Source organism: Stegodyphus dumicola, chromosome X2 (genome assembly GCF_044657685.1).
Source record: "Stegodyphus dumicola isolate Sdum_Otavi_A_Nest chromosome X2, ASM4465768v1".
NCBI classification, from domain to species: Eukaryota; Metazoa; Arthropoda; class Arachnida; order Araneae; family Eresidae; genus Stegodyphus; species Stegodyphus dumicola.
In genome coordinates this window covers 20135636-20162154 of record NC_140781.1, presented here as the reverse complement: position 1 = coordinate 20162154, position 26519 = coordinate 20135636, and the positions used below count along the sequence as shown (strand labels likewise).

Genomic DNA, 26519 nt, shown 5'->3' with positions numbered 1-26519 from the left:
CTGAAGAGGAAACGTTAGGTGGAATGTTAATAAGAGCTGCTCTCCACGACAAATGTTATTTATATTCACGGCTACTGATAGAGTTTGGCTTGGTCACTGCGATCTAGGAAAGAAACAAGACGGCATGATGTGGAACACAATGGATCTTCGCAACCCCATAGGCTCAGAACCCAGAAATCTTCATTGAAGATTTTCGGAACCGTTTTCTGGAATGAACAGGTACATTGTTTATTAATTATACGCTACATAGTTCTACGATAACAGATGCTTATTATGCTAACTTGTTGACTCAAATTCTACAACCCATGAAGGTACAAGCTCAACAGAAAAGTTGCCTTTTGACCGCCAAACTTTGACATATAAGGCCCAGATTTTCCAGAAGGCTATTTAACAATGTTGATTACAGTTTCTTTCCCATCCACTGTATTAATGAGATCTGACCTCTTAACCTTTGCGGCACAGTGTGTCCGGTCTGGACACACCTAAAAATTTCCTTCTGTACGCTCAGAAAAATTGAATGAAAAATGATTTATAGGTTACTATAGGTTACTCTGAACCTTCTTAATTTGTAGTAGATGGCAGCTCAACACAAACCAGTCCATCTATTTTAGCCATGTTTAGTTTTTTAAGACCCTCATTTTTCAAAGAAATCTTCCAGATATTTTAGGGTATAAAAGGAACTATTTGAAAAGAAATTTCTATGTTATTTTTTGGCTGTATGCTAATCTCCTTATTCTATATTAGTTTTAAATTTTTACCTTGAAATCTTGCCTTAAATCAAACGGCGAATCCTAGGTGTACCCAGACCGGGCTCACCGATAATCTAGGGCAACTAAGAGCTTGTATTCTTTGTTTCTCCGCATCTCATCGGTCAATTCATTGACAACAATGCTCGTTTCAGCACTCTTCTCGAAGCTCTATTAAATCAGTGTGCCCTCTTCGGGCACACCCACAAAAATAAACGATACTGCTATCTTCACAAAATTTTACTTGTGTACTCCTCTAGGCCTAATTAGACTGCCTACTTTTTTTTAAATCAAAACTCCGACTTTAAAAGGTAACGTGCCGGAAAGGGTTAATTTATTTCAAAACATGAATCGGCATTTTCGTGGTACTCGTTGCAACAACGGTAATATTTGAAGGTTGCCATTGTGGAAGACTAACCAAACTCTTTTTTTTTTCCTACTGTGATCTGACGCTTAATGGACTGCTGTGCTTAGTGCACCGAAATCAAGGGTAATCATGCAGAAATCTGAGAAAGTAATTTTAGATATTTATCTTGTATAAGTGTTAGGCTTAAAACATATTGAATGCCTTCTCCTTGTAATATGAGAAATAAAGGTATGATGCCACTTGCTCGATTCTTTTCATTGCAATATACGAATAAATTCACTAGGGATGAATTATACTGCAATTGATATATTAGTTAATTTTTTTTTATCTTGTATGTAAGAGAAAAGTGCAAAGGAAACACAGCTGACCTCAATACTTTACCATAATATATCTCAAAAATTGTTTTTATTTCAGACGCATGTTTTAAACTGAAGTTTCCCCCAAATTCTTCTTCACACGCATGTACGTTTCATGTTTAGTGTATTCCATAGATAATATTTAACTTTCAGCCATTAGTTCTGAAATTATCTCTAAGCTTTGGTTTCTGCATTCTAATTATATGCACAAGAATGCTTACGATTTCCTTTCTTTCATTTTGATAACGTATTCCAAGCAAGCAACTTTTTGAAATCGAGTTCTCACATAGGTAGCCTATTCTGCTATTAGGATTCTAAAGAGGAATAACTGTGCTATCCACCTGATAGCCAATGGGCTTTATTCAGAAGTAGTAATTATCTTGTTACAGGCTAAATCTCTGATCATTCCTGTTGTTCCAAATGTCAATTAAAATCAATATGAATAACAAAACTTTTTTTTAATTTCAGATGTAACTTTATTGGATTGCTTAAATTACCTTTACAATTTTTTATGACTAAAAATCGAGACTTATTTCTACATTGTTTCATTTAGGTTGGTTTCTCTGTTTGCTCTTTTAGATCAAATTTTGAAATCAGTTTTTAATCCTTTTCTATTAAAACGATTTTTTGATACATGTGAGATAAATCTATGAGATATGTGTTTGCGATGAGAACAAAGATGGGAAAAACTTTTCTTTTATAACATAGGATCAGAACCATTCGCTCACTGAAATGAATCGATTCTTTTTTAAGATTCACTGCTCACTAATTATAACCTTAATGAAAAAGCTCCGGAACGAGGGGTGAATCAAGAGTTGTTAGCCGGGATAAAGAGAAGAGCGGAAAGAATCGAACGGGCATTGAGATCGAAACCGGTTAACAAGATTGGAGCGAGGAGCGAAAAGAGCCAAGCGAGCCATGGAATCAGAAGAATAGATTCAGTCAAAAGCAAACTCAGAGAACTAAAGTTTCCTGACACGCTTCGAACTTCATCTCTTTTTTCTTTTGCGAATCAGGCTTTCGCTCGCTCAGTAAAGTGAATCAGTTCGTGAACAAATAGCAGATCTCTATTCCTGGCATGATTCCAACAAAAAAATGTTCTTGAACTGTAAAAGAGCTACAGTTCCATTTTCAGGAATCTGAATAAATTCGCTTAGTAAAGTGAATAGATTCTTTGAATCAGTTCCGGAACCGATCGTCTAGCTCTAGATGATAATATAATATTTCTTGAAATGTTTCCAAAATTCGATATGGAATTCTTTTGTTAAAATGTTTGAATTAATGTTGAAGTGATTTTTGCATTTCGCTTATACCCTTGATTAATCTAATCATTGCAGAATTTCGATTTCTGCACCATCGGATATATCTGAAACTAATCTTCAAAATGTAGCTTATTTGTAAACTTTAACACGATATATTGATTTTCGGTAGTTTGTTTACATTGATTGATGACCTGATAATGATGATGGATTTTTAAATTAAAACTGTTTAAAAGTAATTCGTATAAACCGAATGTAATCTTACATCATCAGGCAGATCGGGTGGCAAAAAAAGATGTTGACATTACATATTCGTTACGAGGCTGATTAAAAGGAATAATTTTCCTAAATTTAAAATTAGTCATTTTTTCTTTGTTTTTTCCCTTCCTTTTTATGAACTAAAAACTATAAAATATTTATTTTACATTTCCTATTTGCTGCAAAGGGATTGTATTTTCTTTGCTTTAGCACTTTATTGTTAAATGCGCTGAAAAGATAAAATTTTTTAAACACTTTTTTAAGCTGTCACAACATTCTTTAGTCGTACAGAAAATTTCTCTTTGCCCCTTTTAATATAAAAATCCATCAATTTTAACAACTCAAGTTCTTTTTTATTGGAGGGGATAGAGGAGTAATCACACATGACCAAAATGTTGTGATAGTTAAAAGTTTACTTTTATGTTTTAGTGACTTTTAACTAAAACAGAAAAAAAAAACTTTTAAATATATTTTAGTTAAGCGAAAAAATCTGCTCTGAAATTGGTATCCTTGATAAATGTGTGACGCATTCTTAAGGAATTCTTAAAATTAACTACGAGAAAGTTCTCCTTCTTTTGTTTGAGAAAGATACTGTTGGATGAAAAAGTTAGAGCAAAATTTTTCAAATAAATTGCAAAGCGTTGCCTACAATACGTTTGGTGTTATCTATATTTTAAAATTAGCTGCCGCTGACGCTGCTCCATCAACATTTACTGCTGCTTTTACTTTTTCCACAATGGCTCTTTTGAAAAGTCTCATTAGAGAATGAACGTTTGAAGTGAATGAAAACAAAATAATAAATCTCGCTTGCAAACTAATGAAAACAAACAATGTAGGCAATTTATGTGGCCCAAGAGAGAGAAAACTGACGGATCATAATGAAATTTAGAGAAAGTATTTTACATGAATGAATGCAAATTTTCGTTGAAGTCTAGTAAAAAAAAAAGGAAAGTATACATAAATATAGAATATGTAAAAATACCGAAAGTAAGAGTAAAGAACCAGAAATTTTGTTTTTTACTTAACTGCAAATACATTTTTTAATGTAAAGTTCCTTGATACGAAAACCAAAACGAAAGTTTCTGACATTCCGCTCGTATGTTTTCTGACTTTCAGAATTGCCACAGTTTAACTCACCTTTAGGACGGTCTAAATAACACGAAAAAAAAAAAAAAAAAAAAAAAAAAGACGTCATTTCTCAACTGCATTTCTATTCGTTCATTTACACGATTTCTGCATTACTGAAATTAAAGACAAGGTCGTCTTAGTTTGAAAACTTATTAGTATAAATTCCTTCACCTTGAAAGAGTACCTTTTCATAGTAATGAAATAGCAATGGGTGTAACGTTATATAGTGGTCAAAGTGAATTTAATAAAGAATTTGGCATAAAAATATATCCTAATGAAGTAATAACTTCATGGTAAATTTTAGAGTTTCGAAGCTTATTATTTAAGTAGCAGCCTGATTTTCATTATTTTTCCTATGCTAACGAAAATCTCCGAGTCAGTCGAAAGCCTTATTGATGCAAGAAATGCAGAATCTGACAAAAACATCAGCAGTTATGAAAGAAACAAAATCTTAAAAGAGTATATAAAATTTTAAATAAAAATCTCCTGCTTAATCAAGAAAGCCTTCATTACAAATAATTTCCATGCAAAAAATTCATTATTGCTAGAGGGGTATTCCCGAGCGAAATACCATTTGAAAAAAAGGGAGGCCTTATCAGCCTTTGAAACAAAAGAAGAGGCATGCAAAAGTAATATAAGTTTGGAAATTTAATAGTCGAAATGACAGAAAATAGAAAAAATAGTTGGTATATATAACTGAATTTGTAAGATATTATGGCACTCCTTATATGTGCTCTGCTGTAGTGCAGTGATTAGCATACCCAGCTAACAACTGGAAAAACCATATTTCGACTCCCGGCAAAGGCACAAGAGAAATTTTCAAGTTTTACGCTCCAAAAAGCCTACCTGTCTTTACAAACTTAATTGAAGTAATTAAGTTTGTAAAGGTGTTTTTTAACTGAAGTAGTTAACATAACTTCTATTATAACAAAACAGAAACGTTGAATACTAAGGCCAGTATTGACCAAATAATGCTGCAAGTATCAGAGTGCCTACTTAAATTTGGACCTTCTTATTTATGCGTACTCAGTACAGAATATCGCAGAATGAGCAGTTGTTCCGCCTGAAAAACTTTCAGCTTTTCCTGTTCATTTAGTGGCTTTTATTAAAACATTCTCTTTGAATACAAAATTTTCATATAGTGGTATGTTACACAGGATTTTTTGCACTCTTACAAAGAATGCTACGTTTTATAGAGAGTTTTCGGTATAGTACAGAATTTTACGGTACAACGTAGAAGTTACAAAGGATTTTGACACCGTAAAATTTGCATACTCAGTACATTGAGAAATACTGTATATTCAACAGCTTTCAACTTTTCGAATCTGAAACATAAAGAGATAAAACTACTAAAAGTGTTTGCTACCGCAGCAAACAATCAAATTCTTCACTGATTTAATACACAAATTTTCAACTTGTTCAGCAACACAAAAACCGCATTTTCTTTCTGAAGTATAAAATACCAAAATCAATTTCTTAGTGCTCCTCATTAAAACCGCCAACTAATAGATTTTCTAAAATATCATTCCTGAACTGATGAATTGTTAAATATTTACGTCCAAAATTCAAACACCTGTGTCACTCCACCATAATTTCTATACACCGTTATCTACAACAGTGTTTCCTTTTTACTAACTGAAAATACTGAAACAAAAATTCTATTCAAGTGCTCTAAAACTATGATAATCAATCAGAATGCAATTCCTTTTAAACAACCCTTCCCCCGATTCCATTATGAAACCATTTGTAATAAAGATTTAGATCAAGCTCGTAGACATATTATCACAGATAACTTAAATTTGATTCGGAATAAGCAAATATTAGAATTAATGATATGTTAGAACAAGTTACAGACTCGACACTAGCTTCAGCCACTACTTTTGATTAAACAAAATTAAAGCCAAAGTAAAACAATACCTATTAATATCTAGCAAAATAACTTAACTATATTTTTATTGCATTTCTGGAATGAAATTATGTTAATATTGTGGTTCTCACTAAAAAGGTCAAATGCATAATTTAAAAATAAGCAGCAATAAGTAAATTAATTTTAAAAACCTCGTGGTCTTCAAACTCTTTTTAAAAATTTCATCGTTTCCAATCTATGTAAAGTTAGCAGCAACTTCAACATCAGTTTAAAAATATTTTATAAACAACGATTAGAACACGATAATCGGATTACTTTCAAACTTATCACCTGTTAAGTAAGTGTTATAAAAAGAACTAGATGCCGTTATAAAAACTTTAAAATTTATCAGAATCCACAAAATAATAAATTTTCATAAGTTTCTGCATTGCCAAAATTTTTCAAAGATCCAGTTAAACTCATGTGCATTACAAATCGTATAAAAACAGATAAAAAACTTAAAATTAGGAAAATTTTAAATTTATCATCTATCTCTAGAAATGAATTTCTTTAGAATCATTTATCTTTAGAAGTTATCCTTTACTTTATTTATTATTATAATCTAACAACCTAGCAAGCATATCGAAATTTGAGGCAATTAATAAAAGATTTATATGCATTTGAAGAGTAAAAACATATATTGCCTGTAGGATAAAAGTTGAAGAGACATTAGTTTATTTCGAAGCAATAGATTATTTATTTATATTTATTATTATTCCGCCTGCTTCACCCCTCAATGGGCAGTACATGCTATTCTGATCGTTGCTACAGCAACCTATTTTGACTGTTTATCTTTTCAACCTTATTATAGATAAACAGATTTAACAATAGTTATTACTTTTGTTGGGTGCTCCAACTTACAATTTTTTGGGAATGTTAGTATAAAATTAGCAAAAAGGGTTAGTTAGCTTAGAGATATTTACATATATACATGAGTAGAGGCTTGCTGCCTTTACATTTCGTCAAATGCCTAGACCTGGTTAGTAGTAGATATGAAAAATGAGCAATGCCCTCGCCGGGACTCGAACCACGGACCTCTCGAATTCGCGTCGAGCGTGCTGACCACTATCCCATGAAGGCATGCCAAGAAGGCGGGAGAAATACCTTACAAGGTTATCTGTGTGGAGGTAATCTAAAATAAATTCAGTTATGAGATTTCTGACATTAATAAAATTTTATTAAAAGAAGGCGCATATATCTATATATCTACAAATCTATGCAAATATGCGTCTACGTTTTTGCATATATATATTTCACACTTCAGAAAAAAGGATATTTTACAAATGAATATTTGTTCAAATGCTTTGTTTTGTTATCTTCTAACATAATTTTTACTGATATATATATTTTTTTTTATTTTGAGCCAAAAGTTCGTAAAAGTTTTAAAAGGCATAAAAGAAAGATATTGTTTACATCAAAGAAGCAGTTTTGCTGCGCAAATATTATCAGAATAAAAAGGTCCCCCCCCCCAACGTAAAGAAATTTAGCCTGAAAAATTGCCTATAAATGGAGCTAGCACGATGCCATTTCGCTCTGATGAAGGTTTTGATTCCTTGAAAAGTCGTCCATTTAATTCAGTAGTGAAAATTTGTATCAATGACCGGTAACTACTGAACCTTTGCTCATGATACTTTTGACAGAAAAAAAAACCCTCTTAAATGAAGCATTTTAGTTAGGCAGAGCATAACATCGTTTATATGAAAATTACGATCATAGAAAATTTTGAAGAAATGAAGTCTCATCATATCTTTTATGTTACTGAACATTGTCAAATGATATGAACAACGGCCTTGTCAAACGGCCAGTCGTTTGGAGCATCATTAGCGAAATGGAGGACTGTCTTTAAATGCAATTGCAGTTCGAAATTGACGAACTATTAGTAGCATCTTTATCAAATACTGGGACTAGTGATGCTTGTGAGAGTATATTTCAATTGGTCAGTCATTTCTCCTCTGCACAGCGCATCTCTCATGGCATACTGAATCGTGATCAATGTAAACTTTAATCTCTTTACCAGCTTTCACCATCAGACACCACAACCATGTCAAAAGTCATTCAGGAACCGTACGGTGGAAAGATGAATCATGCTTTTCAAAGCAAATTTGCCAATTTCAAATAATCAACATGAGAAAATGCCAAATATGGGTGACTGTTACACACCACATACTGCATCGCTACAAGTGTGCCTGTACACAGAATCGTTTTCAGTACTACGACTGACTGATGAAATTACTACCTGCAACGTTTTGAGGCGCTTTTTCTGTAAATATTTATGCCTAAAAATTGGGTAGAAGAGTTGCGCAGTTAACGAGCAGCGTTATTAAATATTGCTTCATGAGCAAGCTAACTCTTCTTTGCATAAAAATAAAAAGCTGTCTGGAATTACTTCCTTTTAAATACGATAGGTAAAGCACACAATCACATACTCTGTAGAGACATTAAGCATTTTTGGAAGCAAACAAGATGAAAAATTAGCAACGCCTTCGCCGGGAATCGAACCGCGAACCTCAGGATACGCGTTCAGCGTGCAGACCACCACACCACGAAGGCATGCCAAGAAGGCGGGAGAAATACCTTATAACTTCATTGCAATATTTCAGGGCTTTCAGCTTCAGATTTTACTCCAGCTGATTTTTTATTATGAGTATACTTAAAATTTAGAGTTCGCCAATAAGGCCTTTCCTTTTCGCACTGTAGTTTGGTTCAATGATTATGGTTGATTGATTATGGAAGAGCAAGTGAGTGTTACCTGGCTTGGGAGGAGGGATCATTTTGTGGATAGTTTTCTGTGTGTTAAAATTGCTCATATTTACTTTACAAATAGGAAAAAACATGACAGTTCCATACAGCCAGCCCTTTCGCCAGAGTTACAACTGGAAATGAACTACCAGTATGCAATGATTCTATTCTGCCTGTTAAGAATTCCATTCGCCATGAAGTGAATCTCATATTTCCGGCCTGCTGTACTCTTCAATAATTCACTGTCTCACTCGCCTGGTTACGTCAATAACTTATGATAAAGGTCATGGCGAACACTGGTTGTTGTGATAAGCAAATGAAAAATACAATAGACATTTCCATTGTCTTTCATACGTCTTCAGAGTTTGTAGAGACATTAGGTATTTTTAGAAAGTAGGAGAGATGAACAATGAGCAGTGCCCTCACCGAGATTCGAACCTCGGACCTCTTGAATATGCGCCGAGTATGCTGACCATTACACCACGAAGCAAGAAGGCGGGAGAAATATCTTATACGTTATCTACAGCAACGTTTCGAAAGAAAACTTTTGTGATGAAACTTTCTTCATCATAACAAAGTGGAAATGACATCTCAATACCATAAAATTTCTCTTTTGAGCTTTTTAAGATGTTTTAAAGTTTTAGATAACTTTTATTTTGGCTATTTTTCTTCTTATTTTTTTTTTAAATTTTAGGTATTGTCAGTCAGGCTTTTAATAGCTAGTCTGCTTGGAAAGTTCTCCATGAAGAGCACTTTTACTTTAGTTCAGCTTCATTTAGGTTGTAATAGAAATTTGAAAAGGATAAGTAAAGAGTTACTTGATAAGTTTGATAAATTTCTCTGAGATGGTGTCTCAGATCATTCGGTAAAGTCAGATCTGGTGAGTTTCGATTTTCAAATTAGTTCAAGTCAAATTTAGGTCAATACCTACACGTTGTTCATGTACTACAGATGCTTCAAACAAGCAATGTAGCAATTGGAACACAAACTGAGCGAGGATGAACGATTTCCGTGCAGTGATAAAACATTTTTGTTTTAAAAAAGTGGATGGCCGTTAGGATCAAAACAAAGTTGAACAAAATTCAATGGAACTCTGTGGCAGAACTAAAAAACATTTATATCTGGATAAAGCGTCTAGACGTGGTTGAGTATGCAGTGAAGCTGAATCACTCTATGGGGAATCAGTTGAAATCACCACGATCAGTATAATCGAAAACATGATATCATTATGAAAGACCAGCGAATCGAAATTCTTGAGACTGAGACAGCAGGCATCATAAAATAGCAAATGTGTAAGGATTATGTTAATTTTATTAACAGATAAATTTTAAGTTAAAGTTCCTTTCCTGACAAATTCTTAACTTCAGCTTACTACTTCCGGCCAGAACGTAGTTTTAGAATCACTCTGAATATATAATGAGGAAGAGCTGTATTTAACCGCGAAGTTCTACTTGCTGAGTTAGAGAGAATTAGATTTTCTGATTAGCGTGCGTCTGCCTTTTTGGCTACTCTCTCGCAAAGCTGTTATTATGCTCGGCCGTACTCAGGCCTTTGATAGCTTCGCAGTCAATTAGCGTTAAGGGGCCAACTCGGTTAGAATCTTGACAGCTTCGGCTATATCTCTTTAGTTTAGATTAGTTTTTGTTTATTTCTTAGCCTCTAAAGTTCAAGCCCAAGTGTCGGCTTTTATTGTACACTCCAAGAAGGAGTTCTGTTAAATCCTATTTAAATAATAAAGGGTTAGTTACCCTTCCATCTTGTTTCTTGTCACACGAACTTAAGCGAGTATTAGCTTAGCAGTTCTTAAGATTCTTCACGTTCAACAGCAACTTAGCCCTTACAAAGTGAGGAACTCTGCAAATGTAGATACAGTATTCTGTACGGAAAATTACGGACTCAGAGGTTGTGTAAGCAATGATTGCTGCCTTTGTTATCAACCGACTGGTAATAGACCATTGCAAAAACAAAATTTTAATCCATGCTTTGAATTCTTTCTTCATTCATTCTGTTGCCCAGATTTGTCTCCGATTGACTTCATGCTGTCCCCTGAACGTTCAGCTCGGTAGAAAGATATTCTCTTCGAAAAAGATGTCTTCGCCGCAATGCGATTCTATTTTACAGCTTTTGGAAAATGCTGTTTTTCCGACAGTATGAAAAAGTTGCAAATTCGTTAGACAAGGGTGCAAGTGAGAATTATGTTAGGAAATCTAATCTTTTTTTTTTTTTTCCGAAAAACGTCCTTTAACAAGTTTTTTTTTTTTTTTTTTTTTTTTTTTTTTCCTCTCATACTTATGAAATAATTCTCTTAAGACATTATTTGTTATAAGGAATATTTTCGCAGATAGAAAGGAAAAGAACGGACGTTAATTTAAAGCCTAGTTTTGCTATTTTGGGCGTTTATCTTATCAATCAATTATAACTGTGCACGTCCTATTAATTTATACGTGTACAGTTATAATCAATCAATTATAACTGTGCACGTATAAATTGTATTGTGGATAATTCCTCGTAAGTATCACTTTGAATAATCTAGGCTAAAATACGGTTTAATTCAAGAGATCTAGGATTTTGGCAAAATTGAAAACCTAAACGTTTATGGTAAAATCATCATCATAATAATAATGATTGTGATCGTCAGTATCATAAATTGCCATAAAAGCCTAGCAAATGGGATAAATAATAATAAAAAGAAAAATAAATACTTTTAAAATTACGTTTTAAAATTTCCGAGCAAAATTTTAATTCATTAGCTTTAAAAACATGAAATTAAGGACAGTTTAACAGTTACGATTTTGAAAACCTTTACATTTCTTCCCTTTTTAAATAAGAAATCAAGCATTTTACGATCTTACAATACTTTTACATACTTTAAATAACGTCACGGATGTTCAAAATCTACTGCATACTGAACTGTCGATGCTCGCAAATTACATAATATTTGAAAACGAAATTTTTCAATAAATGAAAGTATGATTATTTCGCCTGCTCTATGCAAACCTTTTCTTTCTGCGAAAGAAATCATTTCTGTACAAAATTACATAAAACTTGAATTATTTCAATTTACATTCATATACACTGATGACAATATTTCTCTTAGTAACTTCAATAACATTGAAAATCGCAAAATTATCTCTTTACATCTTAACTTCTATAAAACCATAAGTTTAAAAATAATACTTTTTATTTAGGTTACAGAATTATTAAAAACGTTTAAAATCCAAATTTTCAATAAAAGGAAAAATATTAAATTAAAATATGTAAATTTTTGCCCTGGAATTTGAACCGCTTTAAAAATGTAATTAGCAGTAATATAATTAATCAAACTATCAGGTTAAAAATACTTACACCATTATAATGATTTCCACAGAGAACTAACACAGTTTATAAACTAATTAAACATTGAATGAATCTCATATACAGTACACACACATAGAGAGTAATTAGAAATATGTATAAGAGTATGAAATCGAAAAAGTAAAACAATATAAACAAACAATTAAAGCATGGTAAATAGAGAATATAAAAAAGTGCATTCACCATGTGAAGATTTTGGAAAAGGGAAATGACGTCATATTCACATTATCATTTAAATGCAAACAATTAATTGCTACCAAATACGCATGTTTTCTAGAATATTAGTTTCAAAAGCACAAATTTATATCATTTAATACGATCCTCTCCAAAAGTTCCTCCAGTACAAATGACAACCAATGAAAATTGATAGATTTTAGTCCACCCAATTTCAAAAATATATATAAAAAAGTCATCAGTTACACGAATTTTGAGATATCGGCGAATTTACAGATAAAGTAAATTAACTCAAATGTAATAATATTAACATACCGTTGCTGTATACATTATTTCTGCTCGATCTTGTATGTAATAAAGAAAAGTTGGGTAGATACAAGCATAAGTGTTAATTCCGTACCAACTGTAGCATAACTATTATATATAAAAAAGTCATCAGTTACACGAATTTTGAGAAATCGGCGAATTTACAGATAAAGTAAATTAATTCAAATGTAATAATATTAACATATCGTTGCTGTATACATTATTTCTGCTCGATCTTGTATGTAATAAAGATAAGTTGGATAGATACAAGCATAAGTGTTAATTCCGTACCAAGTGTAACATAACTATTATTATCTATATTTTTAAAGGTCTATACATATGTATACCTTTTATCACCTAAAGCAAAAGTATATTGTTAGGAGGAGCTTAGAAAAACTTCAATAAAAGCTATAGTATGAAGATTTAACTTTAAAAAAGCAGCTTAAGGTAAACATTTGAATGTATATCTAAAGAAAATAAGAGTTGAATATACCGACTGGGAAGAAAATCAGTTACTAAAATAAGAATCTTTTTCAGTCGACAGTTTCAGTACGCCGTTAGGATAAATATTTCAAGTATTTTTTAAATTAATTTTATTAATATCCATATAAATTTCATGCACGGTTATTAACGCAGTATATAGTAGAACCTTTGAGTATAAATCAAATATTATAATAAAGTAATATCCATTAGAAAAAAATCACACTTTCGCTCCGTATGTGAAGTTTCATTTTCCCTCTATATGAAATTCCACTAATTCAATGAAAATTTACTCAGGTATGTATAGTAAAGAGCAGTTATAAGTATAGAAAAACTGTCTGGAAAAAAGAGTTTTACTCTATTAAAAGCGTCTTATGATAACTGTGGAATTTTTAAATGTTACAAGCATTTTCCCAACATCTGATTGAAATTTCCAAGTTTGAATTTGTCAGAGTTTTTTAAAGTTTGCACTTATTTAGCTCTGATATTTTCTTAGTGCTGTAGTTCATGATTATAATAAATATGCATGTTTATATGCTTAGGTAAAAGCGTCTTATGATAACTGTGGAATTTTTAAATGTTACAAGCATTTTCCCAACATCTGATTTAAATTTCCAAATTTGAATTTGTCAGAGTTTTATAAAGTTTGCACTTATTTAGCTCTGATATTTTCTTAGTGCTGTAGTTCATTATTATAATAAATATGCATGTTTATATGCTTAGGTATAAGCCGAGATACTTTGTTACACGAAAGAGAAAAATGAAAATTTCAAATTTAAATTTAGGCCCAACCTGCCTAATTTTAAACACAAAGCTTAGCGTCTATTCTTATTTTAGCTGCTTAATATTAAACAGAGATGTTTTAAGACGAACTTGAAGAAAGAAAAAGTCGAAGATAGTGCATTTATCACACTAGGTAACGGAGTTATGCAACGGGAACTACCGTTTTATTTTTTAATAATAACCGGTTATGACACATAGCTTAATAAATTAGATAAGAGAAATTCTCCAAGTGCTTAAGCAATTTCAGACATGAAGATAAAAAATATGAGTATTAACCGAATAAAATAGAAAACATCAAATTCATACCTGAATTTTCAAATAACTTTAAAACCAAACTCAAACAATTTCGCTTAAGCTAAAACTTTCCGAATTGGTAGATAATTTCTTCCGTTACTTGGTCTCAATATTTTTATACGAGGAATTTTGTCAGAATGCACATGGATGCTCTCACGTATCTCTCCAGAAAAGAGGATATCCGTGCCCTTTACTGTTTTCGTCAAATCGCAAAACAAAAGTGCTTCCCCCCAGCTGGATGTATTCTGACTTTAACTCCGCCCTGCTTGCTACTCTTTACCAATCAGTGATGATCAGTTGCTCAGCAAAGGAGCTGGAATGATTCCGTTTACTACAAACAAAGGAGGAGTAAAGCATCCGAGCAAAATTACCTTTCCCTCCTGCCATAGCTACTAAAGTTTACTCCGGTAGATCTGAATAACAGCATAAAAAAACGCAGATAAGAGCTTTGTTATTTCTAGAAAATGCGCGGAGACGTCTGCAGGCAGGAATGCTTGTTGTGCGGGATTCAGGTACTTAACAGAGTTTTTAAAATTTTTCGAGGCACTTTTTTGTCTTAGCATTATTTGTTTTTTATCCGTATTCAAAGCACGAATTTTAAACGCTTTAATTATTCGAACAGAGATAAGGAATGGAAAATTTTTCTTTAATATAGATAAGTATACAATCTTATCAAAAGTTTGTATACATGTGTTTTTTTAGAAATCTGAAATATTAGAACACATTTTTCTTACATATTAACTAAGAAACCAATGTTTCAATAAAGCGTACAATCTTCCCAAAATCGGTATTATTCCGTTTTGAGGACCGTAAAAAAATTGCAGCGAAAATGCATGCGCAAAAGCGCCAAATCTAGCAAACGCTCCCATTTAACAGCGCGCCAAATTTTATATAAGTTTATATAGTTCTATTATTTCTTAAGACGCCATTGAAATACTAGTTTAATTTTTAAATCCTTTTTTGATATCCTATGGTGGTGGTGCATTGAGAATACGGCAAAGCACACTAGGGCTATCTGCCTAAGGGGAGGAATGCCTTCGTGGAGGACGTTCTAAAGGTAACTGGCTCGTATACACGTTACACATGGGGAAAACTACGAAAACGCCCATGCAGCCAGCCCGTTCGCGGGATTCGAACCTCGGACCGAACTACCAGCGTTCAGCGATTTTTACCGCTCGGCCGCTGGTGGGTCTGATATCCTATGGATTTAACCATTTGGGAATTGTCCGTGACGAAAAGTCTGCAATAGAAATTTGAGTAAAGTGCAGAATCCCTCACTGCTTGACGCGTTTTTAAGAATTGCGCATACTCGGTATCCATCTACACATCGACCTATTTTCACTTAAAAAAAATCCCAAGAATTGCACAAAAATGGCACTGCGCACACCCTTGACTTTATCTATGTACACATCGACCTATTTTCACTTAAAAAGTAAAAGAAAATTGACAAAAATCCAATTGTTTTTACCCTTGTAAAAAGCGGCAAACAACTAAGTGGGGCGATTCTGCACTTTACCGAGAATTTTTTCATAGAAAAGGCATCATTCATTATAGAAAATTATGTTTGAACAACCAACGAGATGAAATTATGCTTTAGCGATAACTCGGTAGCGAAATAGCGATGCAGTCATACATTCAGTTATGTTTAGCAATTTTTATATAAATTATAATAATGATCTGAAATAGTTATTTACTCTTATGCTTCCATTCAGTCATGTTTAGCCTTTTTTATATAAATTATAATAATAAAAATGTATTTTATAATAATAAAAATATTATTATAAAATTAACATTTCATCTAAATTAAAACATCAATCTTAAATAGTTACTATTTACTATTATACTTCCTCTCTTGCGTTAGGTTTGCCGCAATTATTTTTGGCAGCACTGGCATCAACAATAGTTTGGCGATTTTTTACGACCCTCAAAACCGAATAGTACCCAAAAATCTTATACATTTATATCTTATATATATATATGTGTGTGTGTGTGTGTAAACTTTAGTATATAATTTATTTCATACACCAGCTTAATGGCTGGAAGGTTTTGTAAACTGCTGTCTTTGCTTTATGAAACGCCGGATACAATAAAGAAAAGAAATTGAAATTAAATTATCTTCAGAAGGAAAAATAATATTTAACTGCACATATAGAAACTAAAAAATTAGAAGTCAATTTTTTAGAAGGAGAAATATTTACTATTTACTCAGATATACATACATATATATATATATATAATTTATTTCCTAAACAGTATTGATTAATTGATTATATTATCTCCTAAGTTTAATTAAAGTAGAATTATTTTAAAAGTGTGCATCCATACTGGTAAGTTATATTTTGAAAGATGTTTTGAAGTAATTTGAAAGCAAAATGTTAATAATGTTTTAACGGGGACTGGAGTTAAATCATCACGAAGAATAATATTTCAATTGTAAAAGGAAAAATTAAAACATGTAATCATTGTCATTGATCGGAAATTAGTTGACTTTTCAAGGGGAACAAACCAACTCCCGTTCAATGAACAATAATTGATAAAAATACGTAAATACGAAAGAGTTTCGTCTTTACTCGAATTATAAGTTAAAGCCAAACCGGCAATTCTAGTCAAGCCAAATATTTCCGCGAATAGTAGGAATTATGAACCAATGCTGATACTCAAAGAACTTATTCTCATGAAGCATTTAAGTCAATTCAATTTGGAGTAAAAATCAATTACTGTAGAGAAATCCTGTAAAACTCGAGTAACCGTCCCCGACACTTTCCTCTTTATGTATATATATATACTTTTACAGAACTTGAACAGATTCCTAATTCTAGGAACTGAACTGCACTAAAAGCAAACCAGCAGAAAATCGCGCAAAATATATTTGTTGAGCCAATAATGAGGATAATAATAATAATAATACGCAATATTTCCATTGATATGATAAATTCTTTATTATTAAAATTAAATCAAAAATATGCATCAGATTTTCGTGAAGTTCGATCATTGGAGACATTAACATGAAAAGATATTGCTCCTGTGTTTGGGTGATAGGAAATTAATAGTCAAGAAGATACCAGCAAGATTAGATACACTTAAACAACTGTTTTGCGCATCTTCCATTGGAGAACTGGATTTTCTAGAAGCATTTCACATTCATAAAAATCTTTCTGTTATAGTTAACGATCCTAATTCCAATCCAAATTTGCCTTCGGCCTTTAACGAAATTATGTTTTAGTTCTGGTTTCACCAACAGATGGCGCCACTTTCTTATTCTTGTCCAGGCTTTCTTATCTTATCTAATCATTATTTCCTATCTGGTTCATTTGCGGTTTTGCAGCTGAAGATGGTGGTTCGGTAAAACCATCGAAACTAGTCCTGTGAAAATTTTGTAAATATAACGCTGATTTTTGTTGTTTGACTTCTGAATAAGTGTTATCTTGCTCTTTTAGAAGTATATTAGGCTTAAAACATTTGGATATACCCTATGTATTATTGTATTATCAAGCCACAAGAAGCGGAAGGTTAGTTTAGCTATTCTTCTTTGTTGTAAATTTCAGGATGAAGCACCAATAAAAATTTTTAGTTGCTTTGTGCACCTGTTGTTAAGAATTTGCACTGTAGTACTCTTAGTCAAAATGAGACGAAAAGTTATCCAGCAGTCTAGTTTGTAACCTTACAAACAGTCTCAGATAAGATAAGTTTCGAGATTTAAAATTAAAGATTAGTTTTTTTTTTCCTTTGAAGTATAATATTATTATTTCAAACAATTAACAGAGTAAATTTTATTCCTAGGCCCACCAGCGGCCGAGCGGTAAAGTCGCTGAACACTGGTAGTTCGGTCCGAGGTTCGAATCCCGCGAACGGGCTGGCTGCATGGGCGTTTTCGTGGTTTTCCCCGTGTGTAACGTGTATACGAGCCAGTTTCCCTTAGAAAGTCCTCCACGAAAGGCATCCCTCCCCTTAGGCAGATAGCCCTCGTGTGCTTTGCCATAATTAAATACACACACACTGTAAATTTTATTCCATAAACACTTGCACGAAATAATAAAGCTATCAGATTCTCAAAAACATTACATTCTTAAAGATATTTTCTATTCCCTATCTATTCTGATTATTTTCTTCCAAAATTTCTCCCTCCATCTTAACGACTAGCTCATTTCTTCTCAGAGCTCATTAATTTTATGTTTTGCGACTATCACATATTTTAGATTATGACTTTTATTTGGGGTTCTTTCATTTGTTCACGTATTATTTATTTATCTAAATGCACATTTTATTGTTCCATTTGTTTTTAGTAAGTGCACTTTAGTTATTAATGCTGGGAAAAGCATGATTACTATGAATATGAGAAAATTCTGGGTATATATCTCTTAATTTCAGCTTTAGTTTTGGAATAAATATTTTATTTTTCACATATAATCGATTTAATTTTTTTCAGGCATTTCTCGTTCATCAAAATATTTTCTTGCAAAAGCTTTCGGTCACAAATTTTCAATTCTACAGTATTTTTCAAAGTATTACATTTTAAATTATATATTTTAATTACTCTGTCCATTTTATCAAGTACCAAATTCAGATGGAATGTAAAATCAAAACTTTAAAATGCCACTCTTTCTTCGGACTGCCAGAGTTCCTTGAAATGCGTGCTTTAAAGCGCAGTTACTTGACTACTGAACGTATTTTCATTCTTATCTCACTAAAATATCTCCATGAATGAATGGAACAGCACTATCCATGTCAAATATTTGCTAAATTCGAGATATGTCCTAAAGTGGAAGAATACATTAAAATTCGAAACTATTCCTCAATAATCCAGGACGTCTGGAGCAACCATGAAGACGAGCTTAGAAAGGCCTCCACTATTCTTACAGATAATTCTGTAGAGTTTACCATAATAAGTAAATTAATTTAGTACAATTTCTTTTTTGGCTAGAGAATTGATTTAGCTATCTGGCTTTTACCTGGATTATTCAGATATTAAAATCATATTCACAAAAATAGCAGTAAGCTGCTTTATAACCTTCACACAAAAGATAAGTTTTGGGGCAAATACACGTAAAATATTTTAACCCATAATAAAAAGCACTTAAAAAACATTATAACTTTTCAAGTGCTTAAAAAGTCTTCGCTTTTAATAATAATGGCAGCAAACCCAAGATACGGAACATATCTAAATCTTGAGTGTTCCTGAATGATGCGTAACCACGCAATTCGACCACGAAATGCATTTGTTACCACTTTTGGCTCTTAAATTAGCTTATATTCTCAGTTACTAGTCTATATTCGACAGGATCTTCGGTTAAAACAGAAGTAAGAATGAGAGTATCCGTATATCTTCTGGATGCTATTATGAGACTGGGATTAAACTGTGACAGTAACTCATATTTTGAAAACTTAAGGCGAAATCTTGCTAATACTTACAATATATGCATAATCAACTACATATATAGCATTTGTAATAGCAATTTCATTAGAATCTACGGTACTGATATCACCAGCATACTTTTAATTTACTTAGAAATAGCTTATAAAAGCGTTACTAGAATGGATAGAAACATAAAATGACATCTTCTTATTCTTTTCAATGAGAAGGAAAATAAAGGAATGCACTTATAAACAAACATTGGGGGAACCTTAAATAAACATTATTTTTATTTTGACGTTGTTTTATTAATAATGTATAAATAGTCATATTGTCATACCGTATCATGTTCTATGTCATCACATAATTCCTAGAAGTTATTTGCATATTACGGGACTAACTGCAAATAACCGAGACTGAAACAGGATGACCCGTTTCTGATAGTGCCCGTTTTTGGTAGTGCTAGGGTGGAGGTACTCCGCAATAATGGAGAAATGAATTTTGGAGAAGGGAATAGGTGCTGCCTATCTCTCGTCTCAGCACCATTATTGGTAATCATGTAAATCAAATATGAAACTAGAAAAAATTGTTTCTGAAGGCCCATATCTAAAATTTAAGGGACCAAGTGATACAAGGTATAATTGAGGAGGCCAAGAAAAGTGCCAGAAGCTAGTTTAAGAAAGACTGTTTTCTATCATTATATTTCTGGTGGAAAAGAATCTTTCTTTAACGGAAGTTAAAGAAATTCTGAAGCTATGTTGAATTAGCATGTGCAATGAGCAGAACGCGGAAGCCTGGTTACATACATTTACAAAAGCATTCAAAATGAAATAATTACTATAATTTCTAATCAAATTGCCTAATCTATGAACAGAAACAAGCATTATCCAATAGTTCGCATACTAGATATCAGTTACAAAGAACAAACGGCTGAGTACAATTTCTAAGAGTGGTTGAAGCGTTATCTTCACCTATTACCATAGAAAAAGATTTCTTTTATTTTCATTTTTATTTTATGAAGCTAAAGATACCATAAAAAGTCGCATTGAATTATTTTTTTATAAAATTATCCTATCGTGGTATGCTTATTGTAGAATGTCATGGCCAGTCATACGGTATTTAAAATGTAACAGGAAAGAAAAAAATAGGGCCGATAAACTTTTATTAAAGAAAAAAAAAGTCCAAGAAATGTTACGTCTTTTTCTCTGCTTACAAAATGAATTTAGTTGCTATTAATCCAATAAACATTTCCGTAGTCCTAGTAAATTTCTTTTGGAGTGATACAAATATTGTTTACTTTAATACACTCGTAAGACAAGAATTTATTTTTTAAAACGGAAATTCTTCAAGCCTCATCAGGCGTACCGTTTGATTTTGAGTCTTAAATAAAACAAGAATCCACTTAAGTTCTTGAAAATATTTCTTACTAGTATAGTGGTTAAACAAAAATTTCTTAGAGCGTCAACACAAGGCGTAGCTGTGTGCGTCCGTGGCATTGCTGTGTGCATCATGAAAAGAAGGTAGGATTTATTTTTCACTTTCTTCTTCGTTTCCACTACTTAAATGTTCATCTGAAAAACTGTGCATGGCGTCGATGCCATTAGTTTGTCATGACAGTTTATATATTTCTCGAATGTAATGCTGCTCCCGGAAAATTCCAAATCTCTCTATTTTTATCACAGTATCATTGCAATTTTCGCTGTTAACGGTTTCACCTACTTCCTAAATTAAAAAAAAACTTCTTTTGATGAAACAATTTGTGACTTTTTCTGATTTTATTTGTGTTCAAATCAAACATAATCTATTCATAACCTCAAATGCATTTACTTTCTTTAGGTATTTTCTGAAAACATCAGCCAAACTTATTCTGCACAATAATTTGAAATTCCTATGTATGTCCAGATCTAAAGTTTGCTGTGTGATTCTATAAACTGATGCAGAAAGAAACAACTTTTATTTATTTATTTATGTATTTTTCAAAATGTCAGTTGCTGTTATTTACTTGAAATCTTTATTCTGCAGTGTGCCTTGCATACGAATTTTTCATTTTACAGGAAACATTTTTCGTTTGCAATTAATTATTTTCATACTTAAATAATTAATAAATGATTACTATTATATTACAATTTCTAATGTAAAATTAAATTATGCTTTCGTTTTAAATGTCTGTAGTAATACATTTCTATAAATAAACTCATGCATGTAAATTTTATTATTATTTTTAAAAATAAAAGACCCCGGAAAGAGTAGCGAAATGTATTAGTATGTCTTCGTAGTGCTCACCATCCCCCAAACTACCCAAGTCCTTGACTGCATGGTTTTAGATGAAATGGCGCAAGAGGCGATTCTTGCCTCTCATCTGGCGGAGCGTCGGGAATACAAACAGACTAAGACATAGATAGGATTACAGCAAGTTGGTATTGATAGGAAATGTTAGATAATTTAGTGCTTCCTTAGATGTTTTCGAGCTCCTTCCCTCCTTGTGCAAAATAATTCGATGAAAGTTTCATTGAGGTTAGTGTTTTTAACTATTTCGAATAAGACAGGAGTGTACTTTTAAGATGAGTAAATTTGGAATTGCTTCTGTTAGATGTTATTTAGTTCTTTCAGGAGGAAGTCTTTGGGATTATTTATTTTGTGGCTAGCATTAATATTATGTCGAAAATTGAGGGATTTTATGAAGTTTGGTTTTTAGAAATTTTGAGCAGCCATCGGTTCTTAAAAGGAAGGCAAATAATCTGCATTGCATAAGAAAACTTCAGACTGAGATACTTTCAAGTGTTTCTGATTTCTTTAATAGTCTGTATTATCATGTAAGGATCCTAAGTTTTACTAAAGTTTATTTTATTTTAAAAGTGTACTATCACTTCTTATTTTCTACTTCCGGCCAGAATTAAATGCTTTAAATTGTTTATGCAAATTGTCTTGCTAACGCCTAAGTATTTAAGTTGTGGCTTTTTGCCAAGAGTTAGGGAGAGAGAAGGAGATTTAGGGAGCAAGCCGCTTGCCACTGCAGTTCTACGAGTTTTCACTCAGTTGCTGGTTGCCTTTAAGGCCAGAGGTTTAGCCCTCTTGATATTTGAAAACGTATTGTAGTTTCAGCAGCTTGGCGTACTACATACGTACCCTTTTAATTAAAAGCCAGTCTTGGTGTTAGGCATTTGTATACTAATTCAAAGTTAGCTTTTAGTTAGAGTTTTAGTTAGTAGTTTTATATTCTTACGTTCAGACCATAAGTGGTTGGTCTCTGTATCCCGAAGTTCGGGAGTATCTGTAAAGTATTGAAAATAAAGGGTTTCGTATATCCTTCCTGCTTGTGTTGTCTACTCCACACATTGTTGAACATAGCTTGAGTAAGCTTCCTGTTCCTATTCAGGACACATCATGTTTCCAAAGCAAATCAAGAGAAAACAAGTCCTGACAATCTTATTCGTCTTAAAGTAAAATATTCTAATGAGAGTCTTCAATTAAATTGTTCATTACATGTGATTATTTATTACCTAAGCTGAAATTAAAGCTGGCAATTTAAAGATATTTCTAACATTAAAAGAATAAGAAATGTTTTATGTAACGAATTTACATTTTTAAATGATTCAATATAGCGCTTGGACAGGTACTCAGATGTTACTGGATGTTTTGGGTCGCATTTATTGACGAACTTCAATTTCTGTCTTTATGCATGTAAAGTTTATCGAGGCCTTGCACATTTTCGACTCAATTTTTCTCCGTGGCATTGCTGTATCGCTAAAGCTTTACTTCTTCTCTCAAATCATATTGTTTCCTTTCATCCACCTGCAAGATTTCAACCGTCGTATTTCAATCATCTTGTGTACTTCAACGGCTGAGATACCCACCCCCAAATATACCCATCTACAGTTTTCAAATACTACCATATTTCAGAAAGGAAGGGTTTTCCAAAAAGCTATTTGAATTGTTAAAAGAAACATCGATGAACAAGCTAATGGTAAAAGCGAAATTTTATATGCAATATAAACGAAATATTTCACTGCTAACAAGAATAAAAATGAATCTGGGAGAGATAAAATGATGTAGCAGTGTAAAAAAGTAAAGGACGTATTATTGGCAAAAACATATAAATTATGGTTCACTGTACTCATAAATAAGTTAATAAACACCTCTTCAAGGAAGTTTCACGTTTCATCATTTGGGTTGGCTTAATTTAGGCTGGAGTATTTAGGATCATTATGAATCCAACATTATGTATCCGAATGCAATTAAGTGCAGCAAATGTGGAAATAATCTTTTAAATTTCTAAATAATTTGAAATTAAAAAAATCAGTCAGTGTATAACGTAAAACATAATTAAACAAAGCACAGATTAACTTTACCTAAATTAACATAATCTTTTATTGAACAATGTTTGATAAACCAAAAAACAACACTTGCTTTCGGTCTACTGAATTTCATAAAACAAGTATACTTAAACGAAAGCGAGCTAAAATTCTTAAATGCAACGAATTATGCTAAAGCATGAATTAGGCATAATTGCCATATACTGCAGTATTAAACTTAAATTAATTCAATCTGCCATCAAAACGTCCCTTAATTAACCTGTTTTGGGGTTTAGATGCTTTGTGCTAGCTAAACCTAAATGAATATTAGACGACATTTCGTGGTCATTAACCAATTACACAGGCGTCTGAACGGCTACTCACGCTAAATCTTACCATTTAGAGATTGCACCTTATTCCTTTTGTGTTATGAATACGTAACAACTTCATTATCATGCAGTCGTAAGTAATCCGGAAAAGTAAATGTTTTCAGAATTTCCCCCAGATTTTTCATACAATGTTCTAGTATTCAGGAAGGAACTGGATTATTTAAGTATAGCAAAACATAACGGGATTGTCTACATATAGAAGGAAATGTCGTCATGGAAGACTTTGCGCCCGTTTCTTTGTTACGCATAGGGAAAATCTCGAAAATATCTTGCATTCAACCCGTTCAGCTGCTGGAAATAGATTAGTATCTGGTAGTTTTGATGACTAACTCATAAATAAGCCTGGTGATAAGCATGAATAAGCCTATTAAAAAAGACAAAAATCAACAAAAATTTAAACCCAAAATTCAGAGTAAATGGAGCACAAAAGGGAAAACTACGAACTTTGTAACATTTTCCCGCCTGAAAAGAGATTAAAAAGTAAGCTTGCCATTTAAAAAGTAGCTAAATAAATAAATAAAGTTCATAAAATATGTAGAAATGAATTATTTTTAAGTGACAAATATTTACTATTACGTAAGCCAAACAGAATTTCGAAACATACAAAGGCAATTTGACGGAGATAATTAAATTTAACTGTCATAATTCGATTTTTTAAAGCAGACATTGTCATAAATGTAAAAGAATTTTTATATATTATATTGCAAACAATTTTTAACTATGCATTAGTTGTATAAATGTATATAAAAGGACTTGATTTTATAAAATTAAGATTTTGTTTGTAAATAACAATATCTTTGTATTGAAGTTGTGACACATGTAGGGCAATTTATGTTAATAACCTTTCTGTCAGCAAAGAGTAACAAATTATAACCAAGATGTACAAATTCAATTTTGTTTCTATAGGTGACATTTTGTACTTTGATCTAACGCAATTTAGAAAAAGAAATCGAGTTTTCTTTTATTTGATCTAATAGGTTGATTTGCTTATTAAATGGTTCATTTAGTTTGTACAAGTTCAGAAAAATAATTTCAAAAATATCCAGCTGAACTTATTTCTTAGAAGATTTTTAGAATTTACGTTTATAATAAGAGTGTCCTTATGTTCAGATTTTCTTAAAGTAATTTGACTTTTGAAAATATACAATTTGAGTTCTAATATTCTCAGAATAATTACAGAATAATTCTCTCAGAATTAATTACATTTCATGTCTCCTCTATTTTATTCTAAAAAGTCTATAAATACTCCTTACTTCATTATCAAAACATTACATTAATTTTCTAATTTAAATTCATTTAGAAAAACAAGTTTAAATTAGCAATAAATGGGAATATGTGATAAAAAGGGTTTAATTAGTACGAGAATGTATTTCTTTTAAAACCTGGTTCAGTGGTACTGATGTGGTTAGAAAATGGTTATGAGTAATGTCTAAATAATAAACATATATATAACTCATATTTTAGCGCCTCATTTGTTATAGAATTAGTGACAGTATTTTCTTTGTGATTTCTTTTTTATTTTCTTTATATATGTTCCTGTATCTGAATAATTTAATCGAATGAAAACATACTTAGATAATTAAAAACTATATTAAGATTCAATTGCAGATTCTGATGAGATTAAAAAAAAAAAAAAAAAAACACCTTACGCCCCCCCCTCCGCATTTGCCGTTTATTTCCATACTTGGAACTGGTATTTATACGTCTGCATTTGCAGCGTGCTTTTTCATTTTTTTTTTTTTTTTTTTTTTTTTTTTTTTTTAGGCTGGAGGGGAATGATTTTTACTGGAATTTACTTTTCCCGCAAAAACAGGGTTCATTTGCACGAAACTTATAAAAAAAAATAATATAAATTTAAAATAAAAATATAAAATATAATAAATATCAAATAAAAATATAAAATGTAATAAATATAAAATAAAAATAGAAAATATAAACACGAAACTTCATACTTCCGGATAATATTATTTTTAAACGGCTTACGATACTATTCCAATAAACCGAGCATTATAATAAATAATTTGTAAGAGAGAATAGCAATTTTGTTCTCATTATCTCCACACAGTTTATTATTTTGCTACTTCACAATTTTGTCCGTGAAGTGAAAGTGTTTTTTCATTTGCTAAAGAATAGAGAAATAATACTGTGATTTTGAATCCTTTATTTTGATCAAGAAGAGCTACAGAAAATTTTCGCAATAGTGTCACTTTAGATAATTCAGCGGGGTTTCTGTTGATTTGCGTTTTTGCTCGCCTTTCGTTGAGAAATTCGTAACAGATTCTATGATGTTTCTTGGATCTTATAAAGTACTTTACGTTATTTTTACTACGTTACTTAA

The 26519-nt window shown here is 31.9% G+C and overlaps 1 protein-coding gene and 1 long non-coding RNA gene across 3 annotated transcripts in view; one reads left to right on the top strand and one right to left on the bottom strand.

Annotated features, from left to right (window-relative positions):
- The window catches only part of LOC118200770 (uncharacterized), a 58288-nt gene extending 43901 nt beyond the window's left edge, over positions 1 to 14387 (bottom strand). Inside the window, exon 1 of one of the 2 annotated variants that reach the window (XM_085809369.1) lies at positions 14163 to 14387. The gene's annotated coding sequence lies outside the window, so the exon portion shown is untranslated. The remainder of the gene's footprint in view (positions 1 to 14162) is intronic. The other variant, XM_035372738.2, reaches the window with a different exon arrangement.
- LOC146992695 (uncharacterized) overlaps positions 1 to 26519 on the top strand; it is a 165894-nt gene that overhangs the window by 59961 nt on the left and 79414 nt on the right. The gene's annotated exons all lie outside the window — the stretch shown is intronic.